This window comes from Pongo abelii, chromosome 2, assembly GCF_028885655.2.
Source record: "Pongo abelii isolate AG06213 chromosome 2, NHGRI_mPonAbe1-v2.0_pri, whole genome shotgun sequence".
NCBI lineage: Eukaryota > Metazoa > Chordata > Mammalia > Primates > Hominidae > Pongo > Pongo abelii.
In genome coordinates, this window is record NC_085928.1 from 162,141,988 (window position 1) to 162,161,790 (window position 19,803).

The window sequence follows — 19,803 nt, forward strand, 5'->3', positions numbered from 1 at the left end:
TCTAACTCACTTTATCCTTAAAAATTAACTTGAATATTGAAAAAATATTTTTGAATAAACATGTTCATTGCAGCATTTTTATAATGGCAAAATCCTGGTCTCAATACTTAGGAAATGTTTCAATACTTAGGAAATAATTAAGTGAAGTATCATACAGTGTTATACATTTATAAAGCATTTTTTTCAAAAATGAGTTAATCACATAGGAAAGTAATTTTAGTGGTAAGATAATAGGAGACTTTAATTGGCTTTTCAGAGATTTCTAGTTTAGTAAATATTCATTGTTTTTTAAATTTTTTTTTTTTTTAAATCTTTGAATTATTTACTTTTTTTCTTAGACCATTTCTCTGTTAGGTGAGTCAGTTTGTCATCTTCAGAATCTTAAAATGTCCTACAAAACTTCCACTTTATCTATCACTGTTAGTTGAGAAATTATAGAAGACATCTTGCCAAATCAGTAAAATATGTATGCTGTTTTAGTAAAATATGTGTTGTTTTAGTGAAAAATAGCAAAAGGATATGAATAAAACTCCTTTTTTTAAAATTGTTCTTTTTTTTGAGGCAGGGTCTTCCTCTATTGTCCAGGCTGGAGTGCAGTGGCATAAACATGGCTAACTGCAGTCTCAACCTTCTGGGCTTAAGCAATCCTCCCAGCTCAGCCTCCCAAGTAGCTGGGACTACAGGCATGCACCACCACACCTGGCGAATATTTTAATTTTTTCGTAGAGATGGGGGGTCTTCCTATTTCTCCAGGTGGGTCTTGAACTCCTGGGCTCAAGCAATCCACCTTGGCCTCTCAATTTAAATTTAATCAATTAAATCATCTTTTTGTTTAGGATTATCTCATCACCTTCCCAACTCTTTAAAAGATACTGAGTCACCAGAATTGGTTAATATCTATTATAATTTTATCAAAAAGAGATAACTGTGTGCAAAACACTTTAGGAGGATTTGCTAACAGGGTAACTATAATAATGTGGGAGATGAGAGCAAGGTGTGCTCCAAGAAGGTGACATTTGAGCAGAGACCTTGTTAAAGTAAAGGTGGCATAACATTACCTTGGTGGCATACACTCTCCAGTCATCTTTGCTATTGGATACTGACTCATCCTTCTTGCCAAATTAAATGCCATTGCATCAAGAAATATTATTTTCCCTCCTGACACTATGAAGCATTATTATTTGCTTTATTTTTTTTGTGATGTATTGCTTTTAACTGTATTTCAGTACTCATTTTGTTCTGATATTTCAAATTTGTTTACACTTTGGAATTGTTCCAAAGACAGGTACATTCTTGCTAGGAGGAACCAGTCTTACTCATGTCTGTGAAGCACCTAGAGCCTAGCATCAAGTTTTTATTTAGTAGGAACTGGCTGATTGTATACATGAATTTTTATTAAATCTGTCTTCTAGCCTTGATGGAAAATGCAGATGAGGAACATTCTATCACACTCTACTTTTCAGATTGTAAAAACAATGCAAACACAGTATCTAGAAAGGTTGACTCAATACCTTCCATTCTTTGAAAATTAGTCTGGAAAACTGAACTGGTATTTTCCAGCCCACACTGACCCTAAACCCCAAAAGCCCAAACTATACCACCAAATACAGTATTTTAGAATGTGTTTAATTAAAACTTCCCTCGCTTGAATACAAATATGTGATTACCTAACTCGCCATCTATGGAGAGAAGGATGTGTGGGAAGGAATATTCTGGTATGAGTGGTATACATTATGAACATTTTCTTATAAAGCATCTGTGGTGAAAGAGAACATACCTTTACGTTCTCTCTGCATCCCTTAAAATATTTCTAATTCTGAACTTATGAATCTCTTGCCTTGCATTCGAATGCCTTTCCTTACCGTCTGCTGAACTGTTTTTATTTATGTTTTGGTTTCTTTCCCTTGGCACCTCAAGCCTGTGCTAATTAGCATCAACAGCAGAGCATAGGAGGAACATAAGCCATCAACTTGTGAACAAATTATAAGAACTGCAGTGGACATTGATTCGTACAGAATATATACTTACAGTTGAATGCTTTTTAACATATTTATCTTGCTTTAATTAGTTGTGTGTATTTTTCTTTCATCCTATTCCCTTTTATATTATTTCATAGGGCTCGAAGCTCTGATCTCTATTTAGGCTATCTCAGCTCCCAGGAGAACCCTCATTATGAAAATGTGTATCGAACAGTTACTTCATTTGATAAGGGGGTCTAAGGAGCCACTATATTCTCCTAAAATTTCCCACTTGTTCACAGCTAATTAACAATCGCTGAGTTAGACATGAATTTAAAAATTCATAGTTAATGAGATTTAAAAACTGTAAGGAGACTTTATTGAAAAGTGACTTAATTCCATATTAGTTTATTTCCTTCTTCCCTCCTTTCATCCCTCTTCCACCCTCTCTTCATTCTTTTGTTTTTTTCTGTTCTCCTCATAAGAATTTACAGAATGCTAATCTGCTAAGCACTGTGATAGACAGATTAATCCAAAAAAGTCTGTGCTCAAAGAATCCAGTGAAGAGTGGGCAAGATATATGTGTCAACAACTAGTTAAAATACAAACTGATAACTGATATGCTAAAAGACTGCCTAGTGTTATGGGAAAAGTGAAAGGCCACTGATTCCTAAGGAGCAATGGAAGAGAAAGAGCCCAGAAGATAGGTCTGTGTTGGAACACAAATTTCCCCAAATTCACAGTTTTTCCCCTGGTTTTCAGTGTCATGCAACTTTCTAAAGCATTATCATGTTCATGAGGATAAGGAGAATATTACTATATGCCTTCTATAATTGCACAGTAACCAGACCTTCAGTTGGTTAAGACAAAATGTGATAATCACCTGCATTTTGGTCCTACAAACTCTAATGATACTGTGTCTTTAACTTGAATTGATTGGATGTGTTGGTATAATGTGGATATCTTTTGAAATTTGAAATTCTTTCATTTGTTATTATCAAGTTCTTACCCACCACATGCATATGTATATGAAGGAAATATTTTATATAAGAAAAATTATTGAAATAATTGCCTCATTGCATTTTTTTCAAGACTCCAAAAGATAAAATCAATGTATTAATTTATTTATTAGTCGTGTTTCAAAAACAAATAGATAAGGATGGACAAATAAACTAGTTCTCCACAAAATTCAGAAATTTAGAACTTAATTTAGTCAGGTTTTTGGTTTTTTTTTTTTTTTTTTTTTTTTTGACAGAGTCTCGCTCTGTCACCCAGGCTGGAGTGCAGTGGTGCCATCTCGGCTCATTGCAACCTCCACCTCCCGGATTACAGTGATTCTTCTGCCTCAGCCTGCTGGATAGCTGGGACTATAGGCACGTGCCACCACACCCGGCTAATTTTTGTATTTTTAGTAGAGACGGGATTTCACCATATTGGCCAGACTGGTCTTGAACTCCTGACCTCAGGTGATCCACCCACCTCGGCCTCCCAAAGTGCTGGGATTACAGGTTTGAGCCACCACGCTAGTTATTAGTATTACCATTTTAAAAGTTTTCCTCCAGATTTGCTATCAGTATAAAACAGACTGATTCTAATTTATGTTGTTTTCCTTCTCTTGCTCGCCCTCTGGTGGAGCTTCCTGTAACCCTAAAATGACAAAAACTCTGGGCAGTCACCGTTTTACTCGCGTCATCTCCCAAAATACAAATAACTTGCTCTCCTAATGATTCAAAACACTGGAACAAACTAATCAATTATTTTTTATTTTAAGAGTTTCTAAAAATAGTAAATTCTTAAATTACTAGAGCCTAACTCTTTGGATTTTACAAAAAAATCTACTGATTACTTTGAGCTAAGTATGCGCTAGCACTAGACATACGCAGATGAAACGAGTAAGGTAATGTCGCTGCTCTGGTGGAGGCTGTGGTTCCCTTGGGCAGAAAGGCACAAGGCAGTAACATGTAAGACCTAGGAGTATTGAGGGGGTGGGGTGTTTGGTGGGGTCCAGCAGTAAATCTAGCTTGAGGTGATGTGAGAAGTTCTCCTGGAGGAGGTGCCAACCAGATGAGCGGTTGTGTTTAGGAAAAGAGGAAGGAAGGTTATCCCAGGCAGAGGAGGCCACCTTACTAAGGCACAGAGGAAACAAATACAATACCTGAGTGGAAGGCATCAACAAAGTTGATACCATTATCACATAAAATAAGAGGCTGAGAGGGCCAGATGAAGACACTGATGTGATACACTGGTATGGGATTATGGAGATCTGATGGGCCTCAATAGAGAGTTTACACTTCCAGGGGACAGCTATGGACAGATGGATTATTCTGGCTGCTGCTGACAGAGGATTTGTGAAGGCAAAATTGCACGCAAGGAAACCAGCTGTTGGATAAGAGACAACATGGTGGCAAATTGGAATAATAAGTACAGGGACTGTATTACTTAGGGTATTCTAGGAAGTAGATGCCAAGATAGATAAAAAATGCAAGAGACTTAGTGTGGAAGGAGCCACAGAAATTAAAAGGAGATGTCAAACCGTCCTACAGACCTGACACCTGTGAAGGAAAGGGCACTAGGGTAGAAACATTTTCAAACTGAAGCACAATTCCAGGAAAGTTTCAGCCAGGTCAACAGTCTCCAAGCCAAAATAGCTCGTTAAAGGAACCCTGATTTTTCTGTTATAGGTCTGCATTAATAGGAGTAGGTATTTGCAACACATTCAAAGGGCAAATAAACCGAATTTATGAAGAATTTCTGGAAATATGTTTTTGAAAAGACTGACACCCCATTAGGAAAAAGGGCAAGGGGCTTATACAGGTACTTTATAAAACAGGATATTCAACACAAGTTAAAAACCAAATGAAATGCCTCTACTCACTCCATCCCAATTGCCAAGATGAGAAAGTATCCATATCAGGTGTTGAAGATGTGAAGTAAATGAAACACCATGTACTTCTGGGTAGATTTCAAATTGGTAAAACCACGTTATTAAAATATATTGGTGTTACTTAAATTGAAGACCTATAACCTATGAGCTACCAAATTCATTCTTAGATTTATATCCAACAGAAATGCCTGTATTTGCACCAAAAGACTTGGACAAAAATGCTTATATTAGAATTAGAAACAGCCCCACATCAGAAACAACCCAGAAGTTCATCAAGAATACTTTGGTTCAAAAAATGGTTATATGTTCATAAAATTGAATAATATTAATCAAGGAAGATGTATAAATCACAGCAAAAGGCAAAACTAAACTATAGTATTTAAAAATGTATACTTGGGTTAAAGTGTAAAAGGAGCAAAGATGTGAAATGTAATACAAAAGGGGCAATGAGGATTTTCTGAAACATGTTGGCAGTGTTCTATTTCCTTATCTGAGTGGTGGTTACATGAGTGCCCACCTTTCCATAATACATTAAGCTGCACATTTGTATATGATATACTTTTTATATTTACTTGCTATGTTTTATAATGCTAAGATTTTTTAAAGAGACAAAATAAATATTTTCCCAAAAGGATAACTTGTAAGATAAATTCAGAAGAAAATATTAATATTTCCTAATATGCAAGGCTTATGCTAGGAAACTAGGAGGTAATTTTTACAGATACCCATGGAAAATATACAGTTTTTCTGAAAAAATGAAACAAAATAATTTTTAAGTTGTAGAATTATTTTTCTTTTACTGAAAAGTTTCAGTAAATGAAAGATTAGTGTAGCAAGGAATATTTTGCATTAGATTATACTTAAAATTTATATGTAGCCAAGGGTAGGAAAGTGTATTCTTCTTCAATTTGACTATCCCTCAAATACCTAATTCATATCACAAGTAAGACAGCAGGAAGAAAACTTAGAAGAATGGGCAGAATAATACAAACCACAACAACAAATCATTTGTCAAAACTGTGTTCTCCATATCAATGAAAAGTGAGGCCTCCAACTAATTTAATTTTTTCTGTAATCCAGAGAACAATAACCATGCTACTTATGAAACATGGGGTGAAATTAAATTCTTCATATTCAGAGATATGTATAATGTTTTGCTTTTAAAAATATCAAATACACTTATTTGGACCATGCTAAGGCTTATGTATATAACAATTAGTAATTTAGAGTAAAAATCCTATGGCCATGTTTATCCCTAAAAATTTGTTTGCCAAGATTATCATCTCAATAGAACAAATGTTTCTTCTTGTTTTTTTGCACTTTATTTCTACTTAACCAGCCGCAGGAACTGTGAGCAATGTGCATTTCCAGCAGATGTCAGTGTTGGCGTTTGATGTAATGTAGAAATTCCTCCAAACCTGAGGCCTTACCCTGAAGATGACCAGAGTATAGTGCAGATTCTTGTGAAATGTGAAAAGGCATTCTGGAGAATTCTCTTCTCTTGGGCAATATTTTCTTAAGAAATATATTGTTATAGGTTAGGAAATAGACATGGAGGTCTTCAGCAGTATTCTCCCATCTCTGAGATTGCATTTCTTCTGGTTATACATTAATTACCTGCATTTATTCTTCCTCTTGCTCCAAAAAGTATATTCACTACCTATTCCTGTCTCTGAATTTCTTCCCAGAATAAAGTGTTTTTTTTTTTTCTGCCTTGAAGAATTTCAATGCATTTATATAAGAAAAACATATTTAGCATTTACTGGGTGTCAAAGAACTAGAATAGTCTAGCTGCCCTAAGAAATTCTTATAATGATAGAATTGAGTTCTGTCACAAGGTACTAAGAATGCACAGAAGAAATACATGTAAGGCACTTAGTGCAGTGTGTGGCACATATTAAGTCCTCAAAATGTTAGCTATTATTAATAGCTATTTCATCTCATTAGGAATAATGAAGAAACATATTTTAAAAGTTAGCATCGAGTAGAGGTACTTAGATTTTAATTGGGAAAATAAGTGAGTTGATTAATTTTTTTTTCTACCAGTAGCTCACTAATGTTTGATATTTGTATGAAAACTGCTCTATCGCCTAGGAAAGAAAACATGTCAAAACAGCCATTTCAAACAGTTGCCCCTTCTGTGTTTCATGCTATTTGGTTTGTATTATGTTCATATATTATCAGTGAAGGACCAACTCAGGTTCAAGAGCATATAAAGAGAAAGACAGGCTTAAAGGGCAAAATTTGAGAAAAATCTTTAACCCAGTAACAGTTGGGCTAATTTTTTATCTTGTTCCTGTGCACTTTTTTTTTCTTTTTCTTTTTCTTTTCTTAGATGGAGTCTCGCTCTGTCTCCCAGGCTGGAGTGCAATCTCAGCTCACTGCAACCTCTGCCTCCCAGGTTCTAGTGATTCTCCTGCCTCAGCCTCCCAAGTAGCTGGGATTACAGTCGCCCACCACCATGTCCAGGTAATTTTTGTATTTTTAGTAGAGACAGGGTTTCACCATGTTGGTTAGGCTGGTCTCTAACTTCTGACCTAAGGTGATCCACCCGCCTCAGCCTCTCAAAGTGCTGGAATTACAGGCATGAACCACAGAGCCCGGGTTGCTTTTTTTTTTTTTTTTTCTTTTTAACCAATTGCAAGAACTGTGGGCAATATGCATTTACAATACTGGGCATGTTCCCAACAATAGCGCTCAAGCAAAGAAAATAAGAGAGGACTTTGTCAATATGAGTCTAGAAGCCAAAATTCCACTTGGAAAGACTGATCACCCAGTAGTCCTGCTTCCCCTCTTATGAAGAATCGTGACTCTTTTCCTAAGTCAGAACAGCTGAGAATAAAATGCTTTGGTTGAGGGAGAGAATGGGAATCATATCCTTAGCTTTCAAGTTTACTGACAATGAAGTCTCCCTCATTGTTAATTAGGTGAATTATGGGGCTTATTAATGTTGGGTTGAATGTATAGTAGGTATTTATATTTATTTCACTGAAGTGATGTTATTCAGAAAATAAAATGGCATATAAGAGGAAAAACAAGACTTAGAGAAGAAAATCAATTTACAGCAACTGGGTAGATATGCCTTACTTTGATTTTCCAGACAACAAAGTAAAAAGATTGACTGAGTTTAATTACTCACATGAAGAGAGAAATACATCACTCTCCCAAAGAAAGCCAAATTTTTATAAGAAGGAAATTTTGTCAAATGAGGTATTGTGTAGGGGCCAGTGAGTTACGTAATTAAGAATATTCTCAACAACAATTTTACAGTATTGTTCCTATATCAGTCTGATGTATATTTGGATATATAAGGTGACTCTACAAAAGTTTTAAATACAACTTTAAATACTTTTCTTAGATTAGAATTCTTATTTTTCATAATGAGAGTAATATACCCTCTTTACTTCTCTTTTTAACTACATACCATCTCCTAGCTATATGAACTTGAGTGAATTACTGCCCATGTCTTGTACATTCCCTCATGTGCAAAATGGAGACTAATATTAGTGACTTTGTGGTTGGAATTTCAGGAATTCAGAAATTCTCCAAAAGGACCTAATCTCTACTTTTCCATGATAACACTAAAGATATTAATACAAACAATAAGTTTCACTTGCCCTGGAAGGATTTGATCAATTCAAGGTGATAGGAAATACTGACAATTAGCTATATGTCCCTTGGTTTAAAATTGGAAACATGTATTAATTATTATTCAACACATGTAACTTGGTTAGTAGATGTACTCATTCATATAGAGTATGAAATAACACAAGTTAAACTGTTGAATGTTTCAGTTCTGAAAATTGGTATAATTCTAGGGTAGAGAATATGGGATTTACCTTGATTCCCACCCTTGGCTTTGGAACAAATGGTCTGGATAAGAATCCTAGCTTCTCTAAGCCTGGCCTCAGTCTTCCTGGTACAGCCTAGGTACAAAATGTACCGTTTTTACTGAAATGGTATTTTCTTTCTATAAAAAGCCCCCATTCTGCTTGAAGAATAAAAAAAAAACCAAATAACAAATATTAAGCCCACCTGATTCTAATCACTCCCAAACAAACATACTCAAATTTAGTGATGGAGTTAGTGACTAAGTTTTCATTGTCCAGCCTACACTGGCATTCTTCTGAGATAACCACATCCTAAAATAATCCCTGGCTGGGATTATTTATTATTAACTACGTGCAGTTGTGCACATAGTTGCTGCTACAGAGCCCCTTATCTTAGCTAAAGGAACCAACTCCAGGCTTTATCAATGCCTTTCTCATCCAGCTTCTGTACTCTTTCTGTTGGGCACTGAGAAGTCTTAGCTGCTCTCATGCACCCCTCTAGGGTAGCCAGAAGCCATAACATGTTCCTATTACCCCTCATAGACTTCTTGATTCTAGTTTTCACAACTTTTAATGGGAGGGCACCAGCAAGGCCGCCAATCACCAGAGTCTGGAAGGGACTGGGAGTTCATAGGTCTTCTCAACTCTCGAACCATTCCCAGGGGTTCTGAGAAGTCCTATTGCTGCTGCAAAGTCCACCTCAGATGTATCCTGGGATGAAAGTGGCAAGCAAGGCACAGAGAACAACCAATGTCCAAATGCTTTCAATTCTCCTCACTTTATGATTGTTTTTATCTGGTCTGGATATGGATGCAAGTAGGATAAACTTGTTCTGGCTGAACACTGTCACTTCCTAAAGTATCCTTGCATGAACTGTTGGCGGTTACATCAAAAAGCTATAAATTTTGATCTTTGATCTCTTGTCCCTTTCTGATGCATCTTTGCTAGGCAAGATAGCTCATATCTTTTAGCCCAAAAGAACATTTCAAATTATTAACCTACCACATTATTTCTTTCAATTGGGCCAGAATCTGGTGAAGTTGTAATAATGACACCTGTCACATTCACAAACTGAATACCTGCAAAGGCTTTTGTCAGAGGAAAACGTTCTCAAACTTAACTCTATTTGGCATATACTTTAGGATAAAAGCTTCGTAATTTATGGATTACGTAAATTCTCCATAGAAAGGTACATATTCTTTTTTTAAAAAAAGCATTCTCAGAACAAGAAGAAGGGACATTATTTTTTTGGTGGCAACTTTTTTGTATTTAAAAAAATTGTATTTTTAAAATGTACCTGAGCATTTAGAAAAAGAGAGAGAGAATACCGTAAATATAAAGGATACAGCTGAGATAGGTAAAAGCCAAACAGGCTTAAAAGTCACATTGCTACGAATATGATATATTCATTCAGAATATGTATTTTTGGAAGCAGAGAAAAAGTATTCCGTAGTTTTAGTGCCAGCTGAAAAACATAATTGTGCCGTAATGATAATTACTATGTACTAGGTGCTTCCATAAACTAGATGCTGTACTTCGCTTTTTTCTGAAAATCATTTCTTTGTTGTCCGTTGTTGTTGGCCAAAACGTCTTCCATTTTTATTTTCTTCAACTTCTATTTTAGATTCAGGGGATACATGTGCAGGTTTGCTACCTGTGACTATTGCATGATGCTGAGGTTTAGGGTAGGAATGATCCTCTCACCCAGGTACTGAGCATAGTACCCAACAGTTAGTTTTTCAGCTCTTTCACCCCTTTCTCCTTCCCACCCCTAATAGTTCCCTGTATCTGTTCTTCCCATCTTTATGTCCCTGATTAACAAATGTTTACTTCCCAGTTAGAATTGAGTATATGCAGTATTTGATTTTTTGTTATTGTGTTAATTCATTAGGATAATGGCCTCCAGCTGTGTCCATGTTGATTTCTTTTTTTTTTCTCTTTTTTTTTTTTTTAGATGAAGTCTCGCTCTGTTGCCCAGGCTGGAGTGCAGTGGTATGATCTCAGCTCACTGCAACCTCTGCCTCAGCCTCCTGAGTAGCTGAGATTACAGGTGCCTGCCACCATGCCCAGCTAAGTTTTGAATTTTTAGTAGAGATGGGGTTTCAAGATCTTCGCCAGGCTGGTCTTGAACTCCTGACCTTGTGATCCACCCGCCTCAGCCTCCCAAAGTGCTGAGATTTACAGGCATGAGCCACCACACCAGGCCGATTTCATTCTTTTATGGCTGTGTAGTACTCCATTCTGTATGTGTATCACATTTTCTTTCTGAAATTGTTTACTCTGTATATGTGTGTGTGTTTATACACACACATATATAAACACACTCACATATGTATATGTACAGAACACACACATATATATTGCTGCACAGAAGCTCTTTAGTTTAATTAGGTCCTACTTGCCAATTTTTGTTTTTGTTGCAATTCCTTTTGAAGACATTGTCATAAATTCTTTCCCAAGGTCGATGTACAGAATCTGTTTCCTAGGTTTTCTTTTAGAATTCCTATAGTTTGAGGTTTTACATATAAATCTTTAATCCATCCTGAGTTAATTTTTTATGTGGTGAAAGGTAAGGGTCTAGTTTCATTCTTTTGCATATGCCTATCCAACTATCACAGCACCATTTATTGAATAGGGAGTCCTTTCCCCATTGCTTCTTTTTGTCAAAGATTAGATGGGATGGCTGTAGGTGGGTGGCTTTATTTCTGGGTTCTCTTTTCTGTTTTATTGCTCTGTCTGTTTTTGGACAAGTACTATGCTGTTTTGGTTACAGTAGCTTATAGTATGGTTTTTAGCTCAGTAATGTGATGTCTCCAATATTGTTCTTTTTGCTTAGGATTGCTTTGGCTATTCAGGCTCTTTTTTGGTTCCATATGAATTTTAGCATAGGGTTTTTTTCCCAGTTCTGTGAAAAATGATGGTGGTGGTTTGATAGAAATAGCATTGAATCTGTAGGTTGCTTTGGGCAGTTTGGCCATTTTAATGATATTGATTTCTTCTTGTCCATGAGCATGGAATCCATTTGTTTGTGTCATCTATGATTTCTTTTTGCAATGTTTTGCAGTTCTCATTGTAGAGATCTTTCACTTCCTCAGTTAGATGTATTCTTAGATATTTTGTATGTGTGTGTGACTATTTTTTTTTAATTTTTATTTTATTATTATTATACTTTAGGTTTTATGGTACATGTGCACAATGTGCAGGTTAGTTACATATGTATACATGTGCCATGCTGGTGCACTGCACCCACTAACTCGTCATCTAGCATTAGGTATATCTCCCAATGCTATCCCTCCCCCCTCCGCCACCCCACAACAGTCCCCGAAGTGTGATGTTCCCCTTCCTGTGTCCATGTGTTCTCATTGTTCAATTCCCACCTATGAGTGAGAATATGCGGTGTTTGGTTTTTTGTTCTTGCGATAGTTTACTGAGAATGATGATTTCCAATTTCATCCATGACCCTACAAAGGACATGAACTCATCATTTTTTATAGCTGCATAGTATTCCATGGTGTATATGTGCCACATTTTCTTAATCCAGTCTATCATTGTTGGACATTTGGGTTGGTTCCAAGTCTTTGCTATTGTGAATAGTGCCGCAATAAACATACGTGTGCTTGTGTCTTTATAGCAGCATGATTTATAGTCCTTTGGGTATATACCCAGTAATGGGATGGCTGGGTCAAATGGAATTTCTAGTTCTAGATCCCTGAGGAATCGCCACACTGACTTCCACAAGGGTTGAACTAGTTTACAGTCCCACCAACAGTGTCAAAGTGTTCCTATTTCTCCACATCCTCTCCAGCACCTGTTGTTTCCTGACTTTTTAATGATTGCCATTCTAACTGGTGTGAGATGGTATCTCATTGTGGTTTTGATTTGCATTTCTCTGATGGCCAGTGATGGTGAGCATTTTTTCATGTGTTTTTTGGCTGCATAAATGTCTTCTTTTGAGAAGTGTCTGTTCATGTCCTTTGCCCACTTTTTGATGGGGTTGTTTGTTTTTTTGTTGTAAATTTGTTGGAGTTCATTGTAGATTCTGGATATTAGCCCTTTGTCAGATGAGTAGGTTGCGAAAATTTTCTCCCATTTTGTAGGTTGCCTGTTCACTCTGATGGTAGTTTCTTTTGCTGTGCAGAAGCTCTTGAGTTTAATTAGATCCCATTTGTCAATTTTGGCTTTTGTTGCCATTGCTTTTGGTGTTTTAGACATGAAGTCCTTGCCCATGCCTATGTCCTGAATGGTAATGCCTAGGTTTTCTTCTAGGGTTTTTATGGTTTTGGGTCTAACGTTTAAGTCTTTAATCCATCTTGAATTGATTTTTGTATAAGGTGTAAGGAAGGGATCCAGTTTCAGCTTTCTACATATGGCTAGCCAGTTTTCTCAGCACCATTTATTAAATAGGGAATCCTTTCCCCATTGCTTGTTTTTCTCAGGTTTGTCAAAGATCAGATAGTTGTAGATATGTGGCATTATTTATGACGGCTCTGTTCTGTTCCATTGATCTATATCTCTGTTTTGGTACCAGTACCTTGCTGTTTTGGTTACTGTAGCCTTGTAGTATAGTTTGAAGTCAGGTAGTGTGATGCCTCCAGCTTTGTTCTTTTGGCTTAGGATTGACTTGGCAATGCGGGCTCTTTTTTGGTTCCATATGAACTTTAAAGTAGTTTTTTCCAGTTCTGTGAAGAAAGTCATTGGTAGCTTGATGGGGATGGCATTGAATCTGTAAATTACCTTGGGCAGTATGGCCATTTTCACGATATTGATTCTTCCTACCCATGAGCATGGAATGTTCTTCCATTTGTTTGTATCCTCTTTTATTTCCTTGAGCAGTGGTTTCTAGTTCTCCTTGAAGAGGTCCTTCACATCCCTTGTAAGTTGGATTCCTAGGTATTTTATTCTCTTTGGAGCAATTGTGAATGGGAGTTCACTCATGATTTGGCTCTCTGTTTGTCTGTTGTTGGTGTATAAGAATGCTTGTGATTTTTGTACATTGATTTTGTATCCTGAGACTTTGCTGAAGTTGCTTATCAGCTTAACGAGATTTTGGGCTGAGACAATGGGGTTTTCTAGATATACAATCATGTCGTCTGCAAACAGGAACAATTTGACTTCCTCTTTTCCTAATTGAATACCCTTTATTTCCTTCTCCTGACTAATTGCCCTGGCCAGAACTTCCAACACTATGTTGAATAGAAGTGGTGAGAGAGGGCATCCCTGTCTTGTGCCAATTTTCAAAGGGAATGCTTCCAGTTTTTGCCCATTCAGTATGATATTGGCTGTGGGTTTGTCATAGATAGCTCTTATTATTTTGAGATACGTCCCATCAATACCTAATTTATTGAGAGTTTTTAGCATGAAGGGTTGTTGAATTTTGTCAAAGGCCTTTTCTGCATCTATTGAGATAATCATGTGGTTTTTGTCTTTGGTTCTGTTTATATGCTGGATTACTTTTATTGATTTGCGTATATTGAACCAGCCTTGCATCCCAGGGATGAAGCCCACTTGATCATGGTGGATAAGCTTTTTGATGTGCTGCTGGATTCTGTTTGCCAGTATTTTATTGAGGATTTTTGCATCAATGTTCATCAAGGATATCGGTCTAAAATTCTCTTTTTTGGTTGTGTCTCTGCCCGGCTTTGGTATCAGGATGATGCTGGCCTCATAAAATGAGTTAGGGAGGATTCCCTCTTTTTCTATTGATTGGAATAGTTTCAGAAGGAATGGTACCAGTTCCTCCTTGTACCTCTGGTAGAATTCGGCTGTGAATCCATCTGGTCCTGGACTTTTTTTGGTTGGTAAGCTATTGATTATTGCCACAATTTCAGCTCCTGTTATTGGTCTATTCAGAGATTCAACTTCTTCCTGGTTTAGTCTTGGGATGGTGTATGTGTTGAGGAATTTATCCATTTCTTCTAGATTTTCTAGTTGATTTGCGTAGAGGTGTTTGTAGTATTCTCTGATGGTAGTTTGTATTTCTGTGGGATCGGTGGTGATATCCCCTTTATCATTTTTTATTGCATCTATTTGATTCTTCTCTCTTTTTTTCTTTATTAATCTTGCTAGCGGTCTATCAATTTTGTTGATCCTTTCAAAAAACCAGATCCTGGATTCATTAATTTTTTGAAGGGTTTTTTGTGTCTCTATTTCCTTCAGTTCTGCTCTGATTTTAGTTATTTCTTGCCTTCTGCTAGCTTTTGAATGTGTTTGCTCTTGCTTTTCTAGTTCTTTTAATTGTGATGTTAGGGTGTCAATTTTGGATCTTTCCTGCTTTCTCTTATGGGCATTTAGTGCTATAAATTTCCCTCTACACACTGCTTTGAATGCATCCCAGAGATTCTGGTATGTTGTGTCTTGGTTCTTGTTGGTTTCAAAGAACATCTTTATTTCTGCCTTCATTTCATTATGTACCCAGTAGTCATTCAGGAGCAGGTTGTTCAGTTTCCACGTAGTTGAGTGGTTTCGAGTGAGATTCTTAATCCTGAGTTCTAGCTTGATTGCACTGTGATCTGAGAGATAGTTTGTTATAATTTCTGTTCTTTTACATTTACTGAGGAGAGCTTTACTTCCAAGTATGTGGTCAATTTTGGAATAGGTGTGGTGTGGTGCTGAAAAAAATGTATATTCTGTTGATTTGAGGTGGAGAGTTCTGTAGATGTCTATTAGGTCCGCTTGGTGCAGAGCTGAGTTCAATTCCTGGGTATCCTTGTTGACTTTCTGTCTCGTTGATCTGTCTAATGTTGACAGTGGGGTGTTAAAGTCTCCCATTATTAATGTGTGGGAGTCCAAGTCTCTTTGTAGGTCACTCAGGACTTGCTTTATGAATCTGGGTGCTCCTATATTGGGTGCATATATATTTAGGATAGTTAGCTCTTCTTGTTGAATTGATCCCTTTACCATTATGTAATGGCCTTCTTTGTCTCTTTTGATCTTTGTTGGTTTAAAGTCTGTTTTATCAGAGACTAGGATTGCAACCCCTCCCTTTTTTTTTCTATTTGCTTGGTAGATCTTCCTCCGTCCTTTTATTTTGAGCCTATGTGTGTCTCTGCACATGAGATGGGTTTCCTGAATACAACACACTGATGGGTCTTGAGTCTTTATCCAGTTTGCCAGTCTGTGTCTTTTAGTTGGAGCATTTAGTCCATTTACATTTAAAGTTAATACCGTTATGTGTGAATTTGATCCTGTCATTATGATGTTAGCTGGTTATTTTGCTCGTTAGTTGATGCAGTCTCTTCCTAGTCTCGATGGTCTTTACATTTTGGCATGATTTTGCAGTGGCTGGTACCGGTTGTGCCTTTCCATGTTTAGCGCTTCCTTCAGGAGCTCTTTTAGGGCAGGCCTGGTGGTGACAAAATCTCTCAGCATTTGCTTGTCTGTAAAGTATTTTATTTCTCCTTCACTTATGAAGCTTAGTTTGGCTGGATATGAAATTCTGGGTTGAAAATTCTTTTCTTTAAGAATGTTGAATATTGGCCCCCACTCTCTTCTGGCTTGTAGGGTTTCTGCCGAGAGATCTGCTGTTAGTCTGAAGGGCTTCCCTTTGAGGGTAACCCGACCTTTCTCTCTGGCTGCCCTTAACATTTTTTCCTTCATTTCAACTTTGGTGAATCTGACAATTATGTGTCTTGGAGTTGCTCTTCTCGAGGATTATCTTTGTGGCGTTCTCTGTATTTCCTGAATCTGAATGTTGGCCTGCCTTGCTAGATTGGGGAAGTTCTCCTGGATAATATCCTGCAGAGTGTTTTCCAACTTGGTTCCATTCTCCCTGTCACTTTCAGGTACACCAATCAGATGTAGATTTGGTCTTTTCACATAGTCCCACATTTCTTGGAGGCTTTGCTCGTTTCTTTTTATTATTTTTTCTCTAAACTTCCCTTCTCGCTTCATTTCATTCATTTCATCTTCCAGGGCTGATACCCTTTCTTCCATTTGATCGCATCGGCTCCTGAGGCTTCTGCATTCTTCACGTAGTTCTCGAGCCTTGGTTTTCAGCTCCATCAGCTCCTTTAAGCACTTCTCTGTATTGGTTATTCTAGTTATACATTCTTCTAAATTTTTTTCAAAGTTTTCAACTTCTTTGCCTTTGGTTTGAATATCCTCCCGTAGCTCAGAGTAATTTGATCATCTGAAGCCTTCTTCTCTCAGCTCATCAAAGTCATTCTCCGTCCAGCTTTGTTCCGTTGCTGGTGAGGAACTGCATTCCTTTGGAGGAGGAGAGGCACTCTGCTTTTTAGAGTTTCCAGTTTTTCTGCTCTGTTTTTTCCCCATCTTTGTGGTTTTATCTACTTTTGGTCTTTGATGATGGTGATGTACAGATGGGTTTTTGGTGTGGATGTCCTTTCTGTTAGTTTTCCTTCTAACAGACAGGACCCTCAGCTGCAGGTCTGTTGGAGCACCCGGCCGGCCGTGTGAGGTGTCAGTCTGCCCCTGCTGGGGGGTGCCTCCCAGTTAGGCTGCTCGGGGGTCAGGAGTCAAGGACCCACTTGAGGAGGCAGTCTGCCTGTTCTCAGATCTCCAGCTGTGTGCTGGGAGAACCACTGCTCTCCTCAAAGCTGTCAGACAGGGACATTTAAGTATGCAGAGGTTACTGCTGTCTTTTTGTTTGTCTGTGCCCTGCCCCGAGAGGTGGAGCCTACAGAGGCAGGCAGGCCTTCTTGAGCTGTGGTGGGCTCCACCCAGTTCAAGCTTCCAGGCTGCTTTGTTTACCTAAGCGAGCCTGGGCAATGGCGGGCGCCCCTCCCGCAGCCTCGCTGCCGCCTTGCTGTTTGATCTCAGACTACTGTGCTAGCCATCAGTGAAACTCCGTGGGCGTAGGACCCTCTGAGCCAGGTGCAGGCTATAATCTCCTGGTGCACCGTTTCCTAAGCCCGTCAGAAAAGCACAGTATTCGGGTGGGAGTGGCCCGATTTTCCAGGTGCCATCTGTCACCCCTGGAAAGGGAACTCCCTGACCCCTTGTGCTTCCTGAGTGAGGCAATGCCTCACCCTTCTTCGGCTCACGCACGGTGCACTCACCCACTGACCTGCGCCCACTGTCTGGCACTCCCTAGTGAGATGAACACGGTACCTCAGATGGAAATGCAGAAATCACCTGTCTTCTGCGTCACTCACGCTGGGAGCTGTAGACCGGAGCTGTTCCTATTCGGCCATCTTGGCTCCTCCCTCGTGTGTAACTATTTTAAGTGGCATTGCATTCTTGATTTGACTCTCAGCTTGGACATTATTAGTGTATAGAAACGCTACTGACTTTTGAACATTGATTTTGTATCCTGAAATCTTGCTAAAATCGTTTATCAGTTATAATAGCCTTTTGGCAGAGCCCTCAGAGTTTTCTAAGTTTAGAATCATATCATCAGTGAAGAGAGAGGGTTTGACTTCCCCTTTTCCTACTTGGATGCCTTTTGTTTCTCTTGTTCAATTGCTCTGGCTAGGATTTCCAGTATTATGTTCAATAGGAAGAATGAGACTGGGGATCCTTGTCTTGTTTTGGTTCTCAAGGGGAATACCTCCAGCTTTTGCCCATTCAGTATGATGTTGGCTGTGGGTCTGTGATAGATGGCTTTTATTATTTTAAGGTATGTTCATTCAATGCTGAGTTTTTAACGTGAAGGGATGTTGAATTTTATTAAAAGCCTTTTCTGCACCTATTTAGATGATCATGTGGTTTTTGTTTTTAGTTCTATTTATGTGGTGAATAACATTTATTGCTTTGCCTATGTTGAATCAACCTTGAATCCCAGGAGTGAATTCAGTTGATCATAGTGAATTAACTGTTTGGTGTGCTGCTGAATTCAATTTGCTAGTATTTTCCTGAGGATTTTTGTGTCTATATTCATCAGGGATATTGGCCTGTAGTTTTCTTTTTTCACTGTGTCTTTTCCAGGTTTTGGTTTCAGGGTAATGCTGGCTTCATAGAATGAGCTAGGGAAGAGTCCCTCCCTCCTCAATGTTTTGGAATAGTTTTGGTAGAATTAGTATCAGCTTTTCTTTGTATATCTGGTAGAATTCCACTGTGACTCCATCTGGTCTAGGGCTTTTTGTTGGTGTTTGTGGTGGTAGGTTTTTATTTTTTTAATTACTGTCAATCTTGGAACTTGATATTGCTCTGTTCAGTGTTCCAATTTCTTCCTGATTTAATCTTGGGAGATTGTGTGTTTCCAAGAATTTATCCATTTCCTCTAGATTTTCTAGTTTGTGTGCATAGAGGTGTTCATAATAGTCTATCAGGATCTCTTTTCTTCTTCCTAATCCTCTTACACTCATCTGAGGATCTTTTGTATTTCTGTGGGGTCAGTTGTAATGTCACCTTTGCCATTTTTGATTGTGCTTATTTGGATATGCTCTCTTTTTTTTCTTTGTTAACCTAGCTCTATTGATCTTGTTTATCCTTCCAAAGAACCAACTTTTAGTTTCCTTGATTCTTGATATTTGATTCTTTGTATTTGTATTATTTGATTTTGTGGCCTCAATTTTATCAGATCCAGTCTGATTTTAGTTATTTCTTTTTTTCTGCTAGCTTTGGGGTTAGTTTGTTCTTGTTTTTCTGATTCCTCTAGGTATGATGTTAGATCATTAATTTGAGATCTTTCCAACTTTTTGAGGTAGGCATCTAGAGCTATAAACTTCTCTCTTAACACTGCTTTTGCTACATCCCAAATATTTTGGTATGTTGTGTCTCTTTATTTATTCTAATTTTTTTAAATTTCTGCCTTGATTTTATTGTTTACCCAAAAATCATTCAAGAGCAAGTTGATTAATTTCCATGTAAATGTGTGCTTTTGAGAGATCTTCTTAGTATTGATTTCTATTTTTATTCCACTGCAGTCTGAGAGAATGGTTGGCATGATTTCAGTTTTTTAAATTTATTGAGGCTTGGTTTATGGCTGAATGTGTAGTCAATTTTGGAATATGTTCCATGTGCAGATGAGAAAAATGTATATTCTGTGACTGATGGGTGGAGTATTCTGTAGATGTCTTTTAGGTCCAATTGGTCAAGTACCAAGTTTAAGTCTAAAATTTCTTTGTTAGTTTTCTGCCTTAATGATCTGTCTAATGCTTTCAGTGGGGTGTTGAAGTCCCTAACTGTTGTTATGTGGCTAAGTCTTTTCATAGGTCTAGAAGTACTTGTT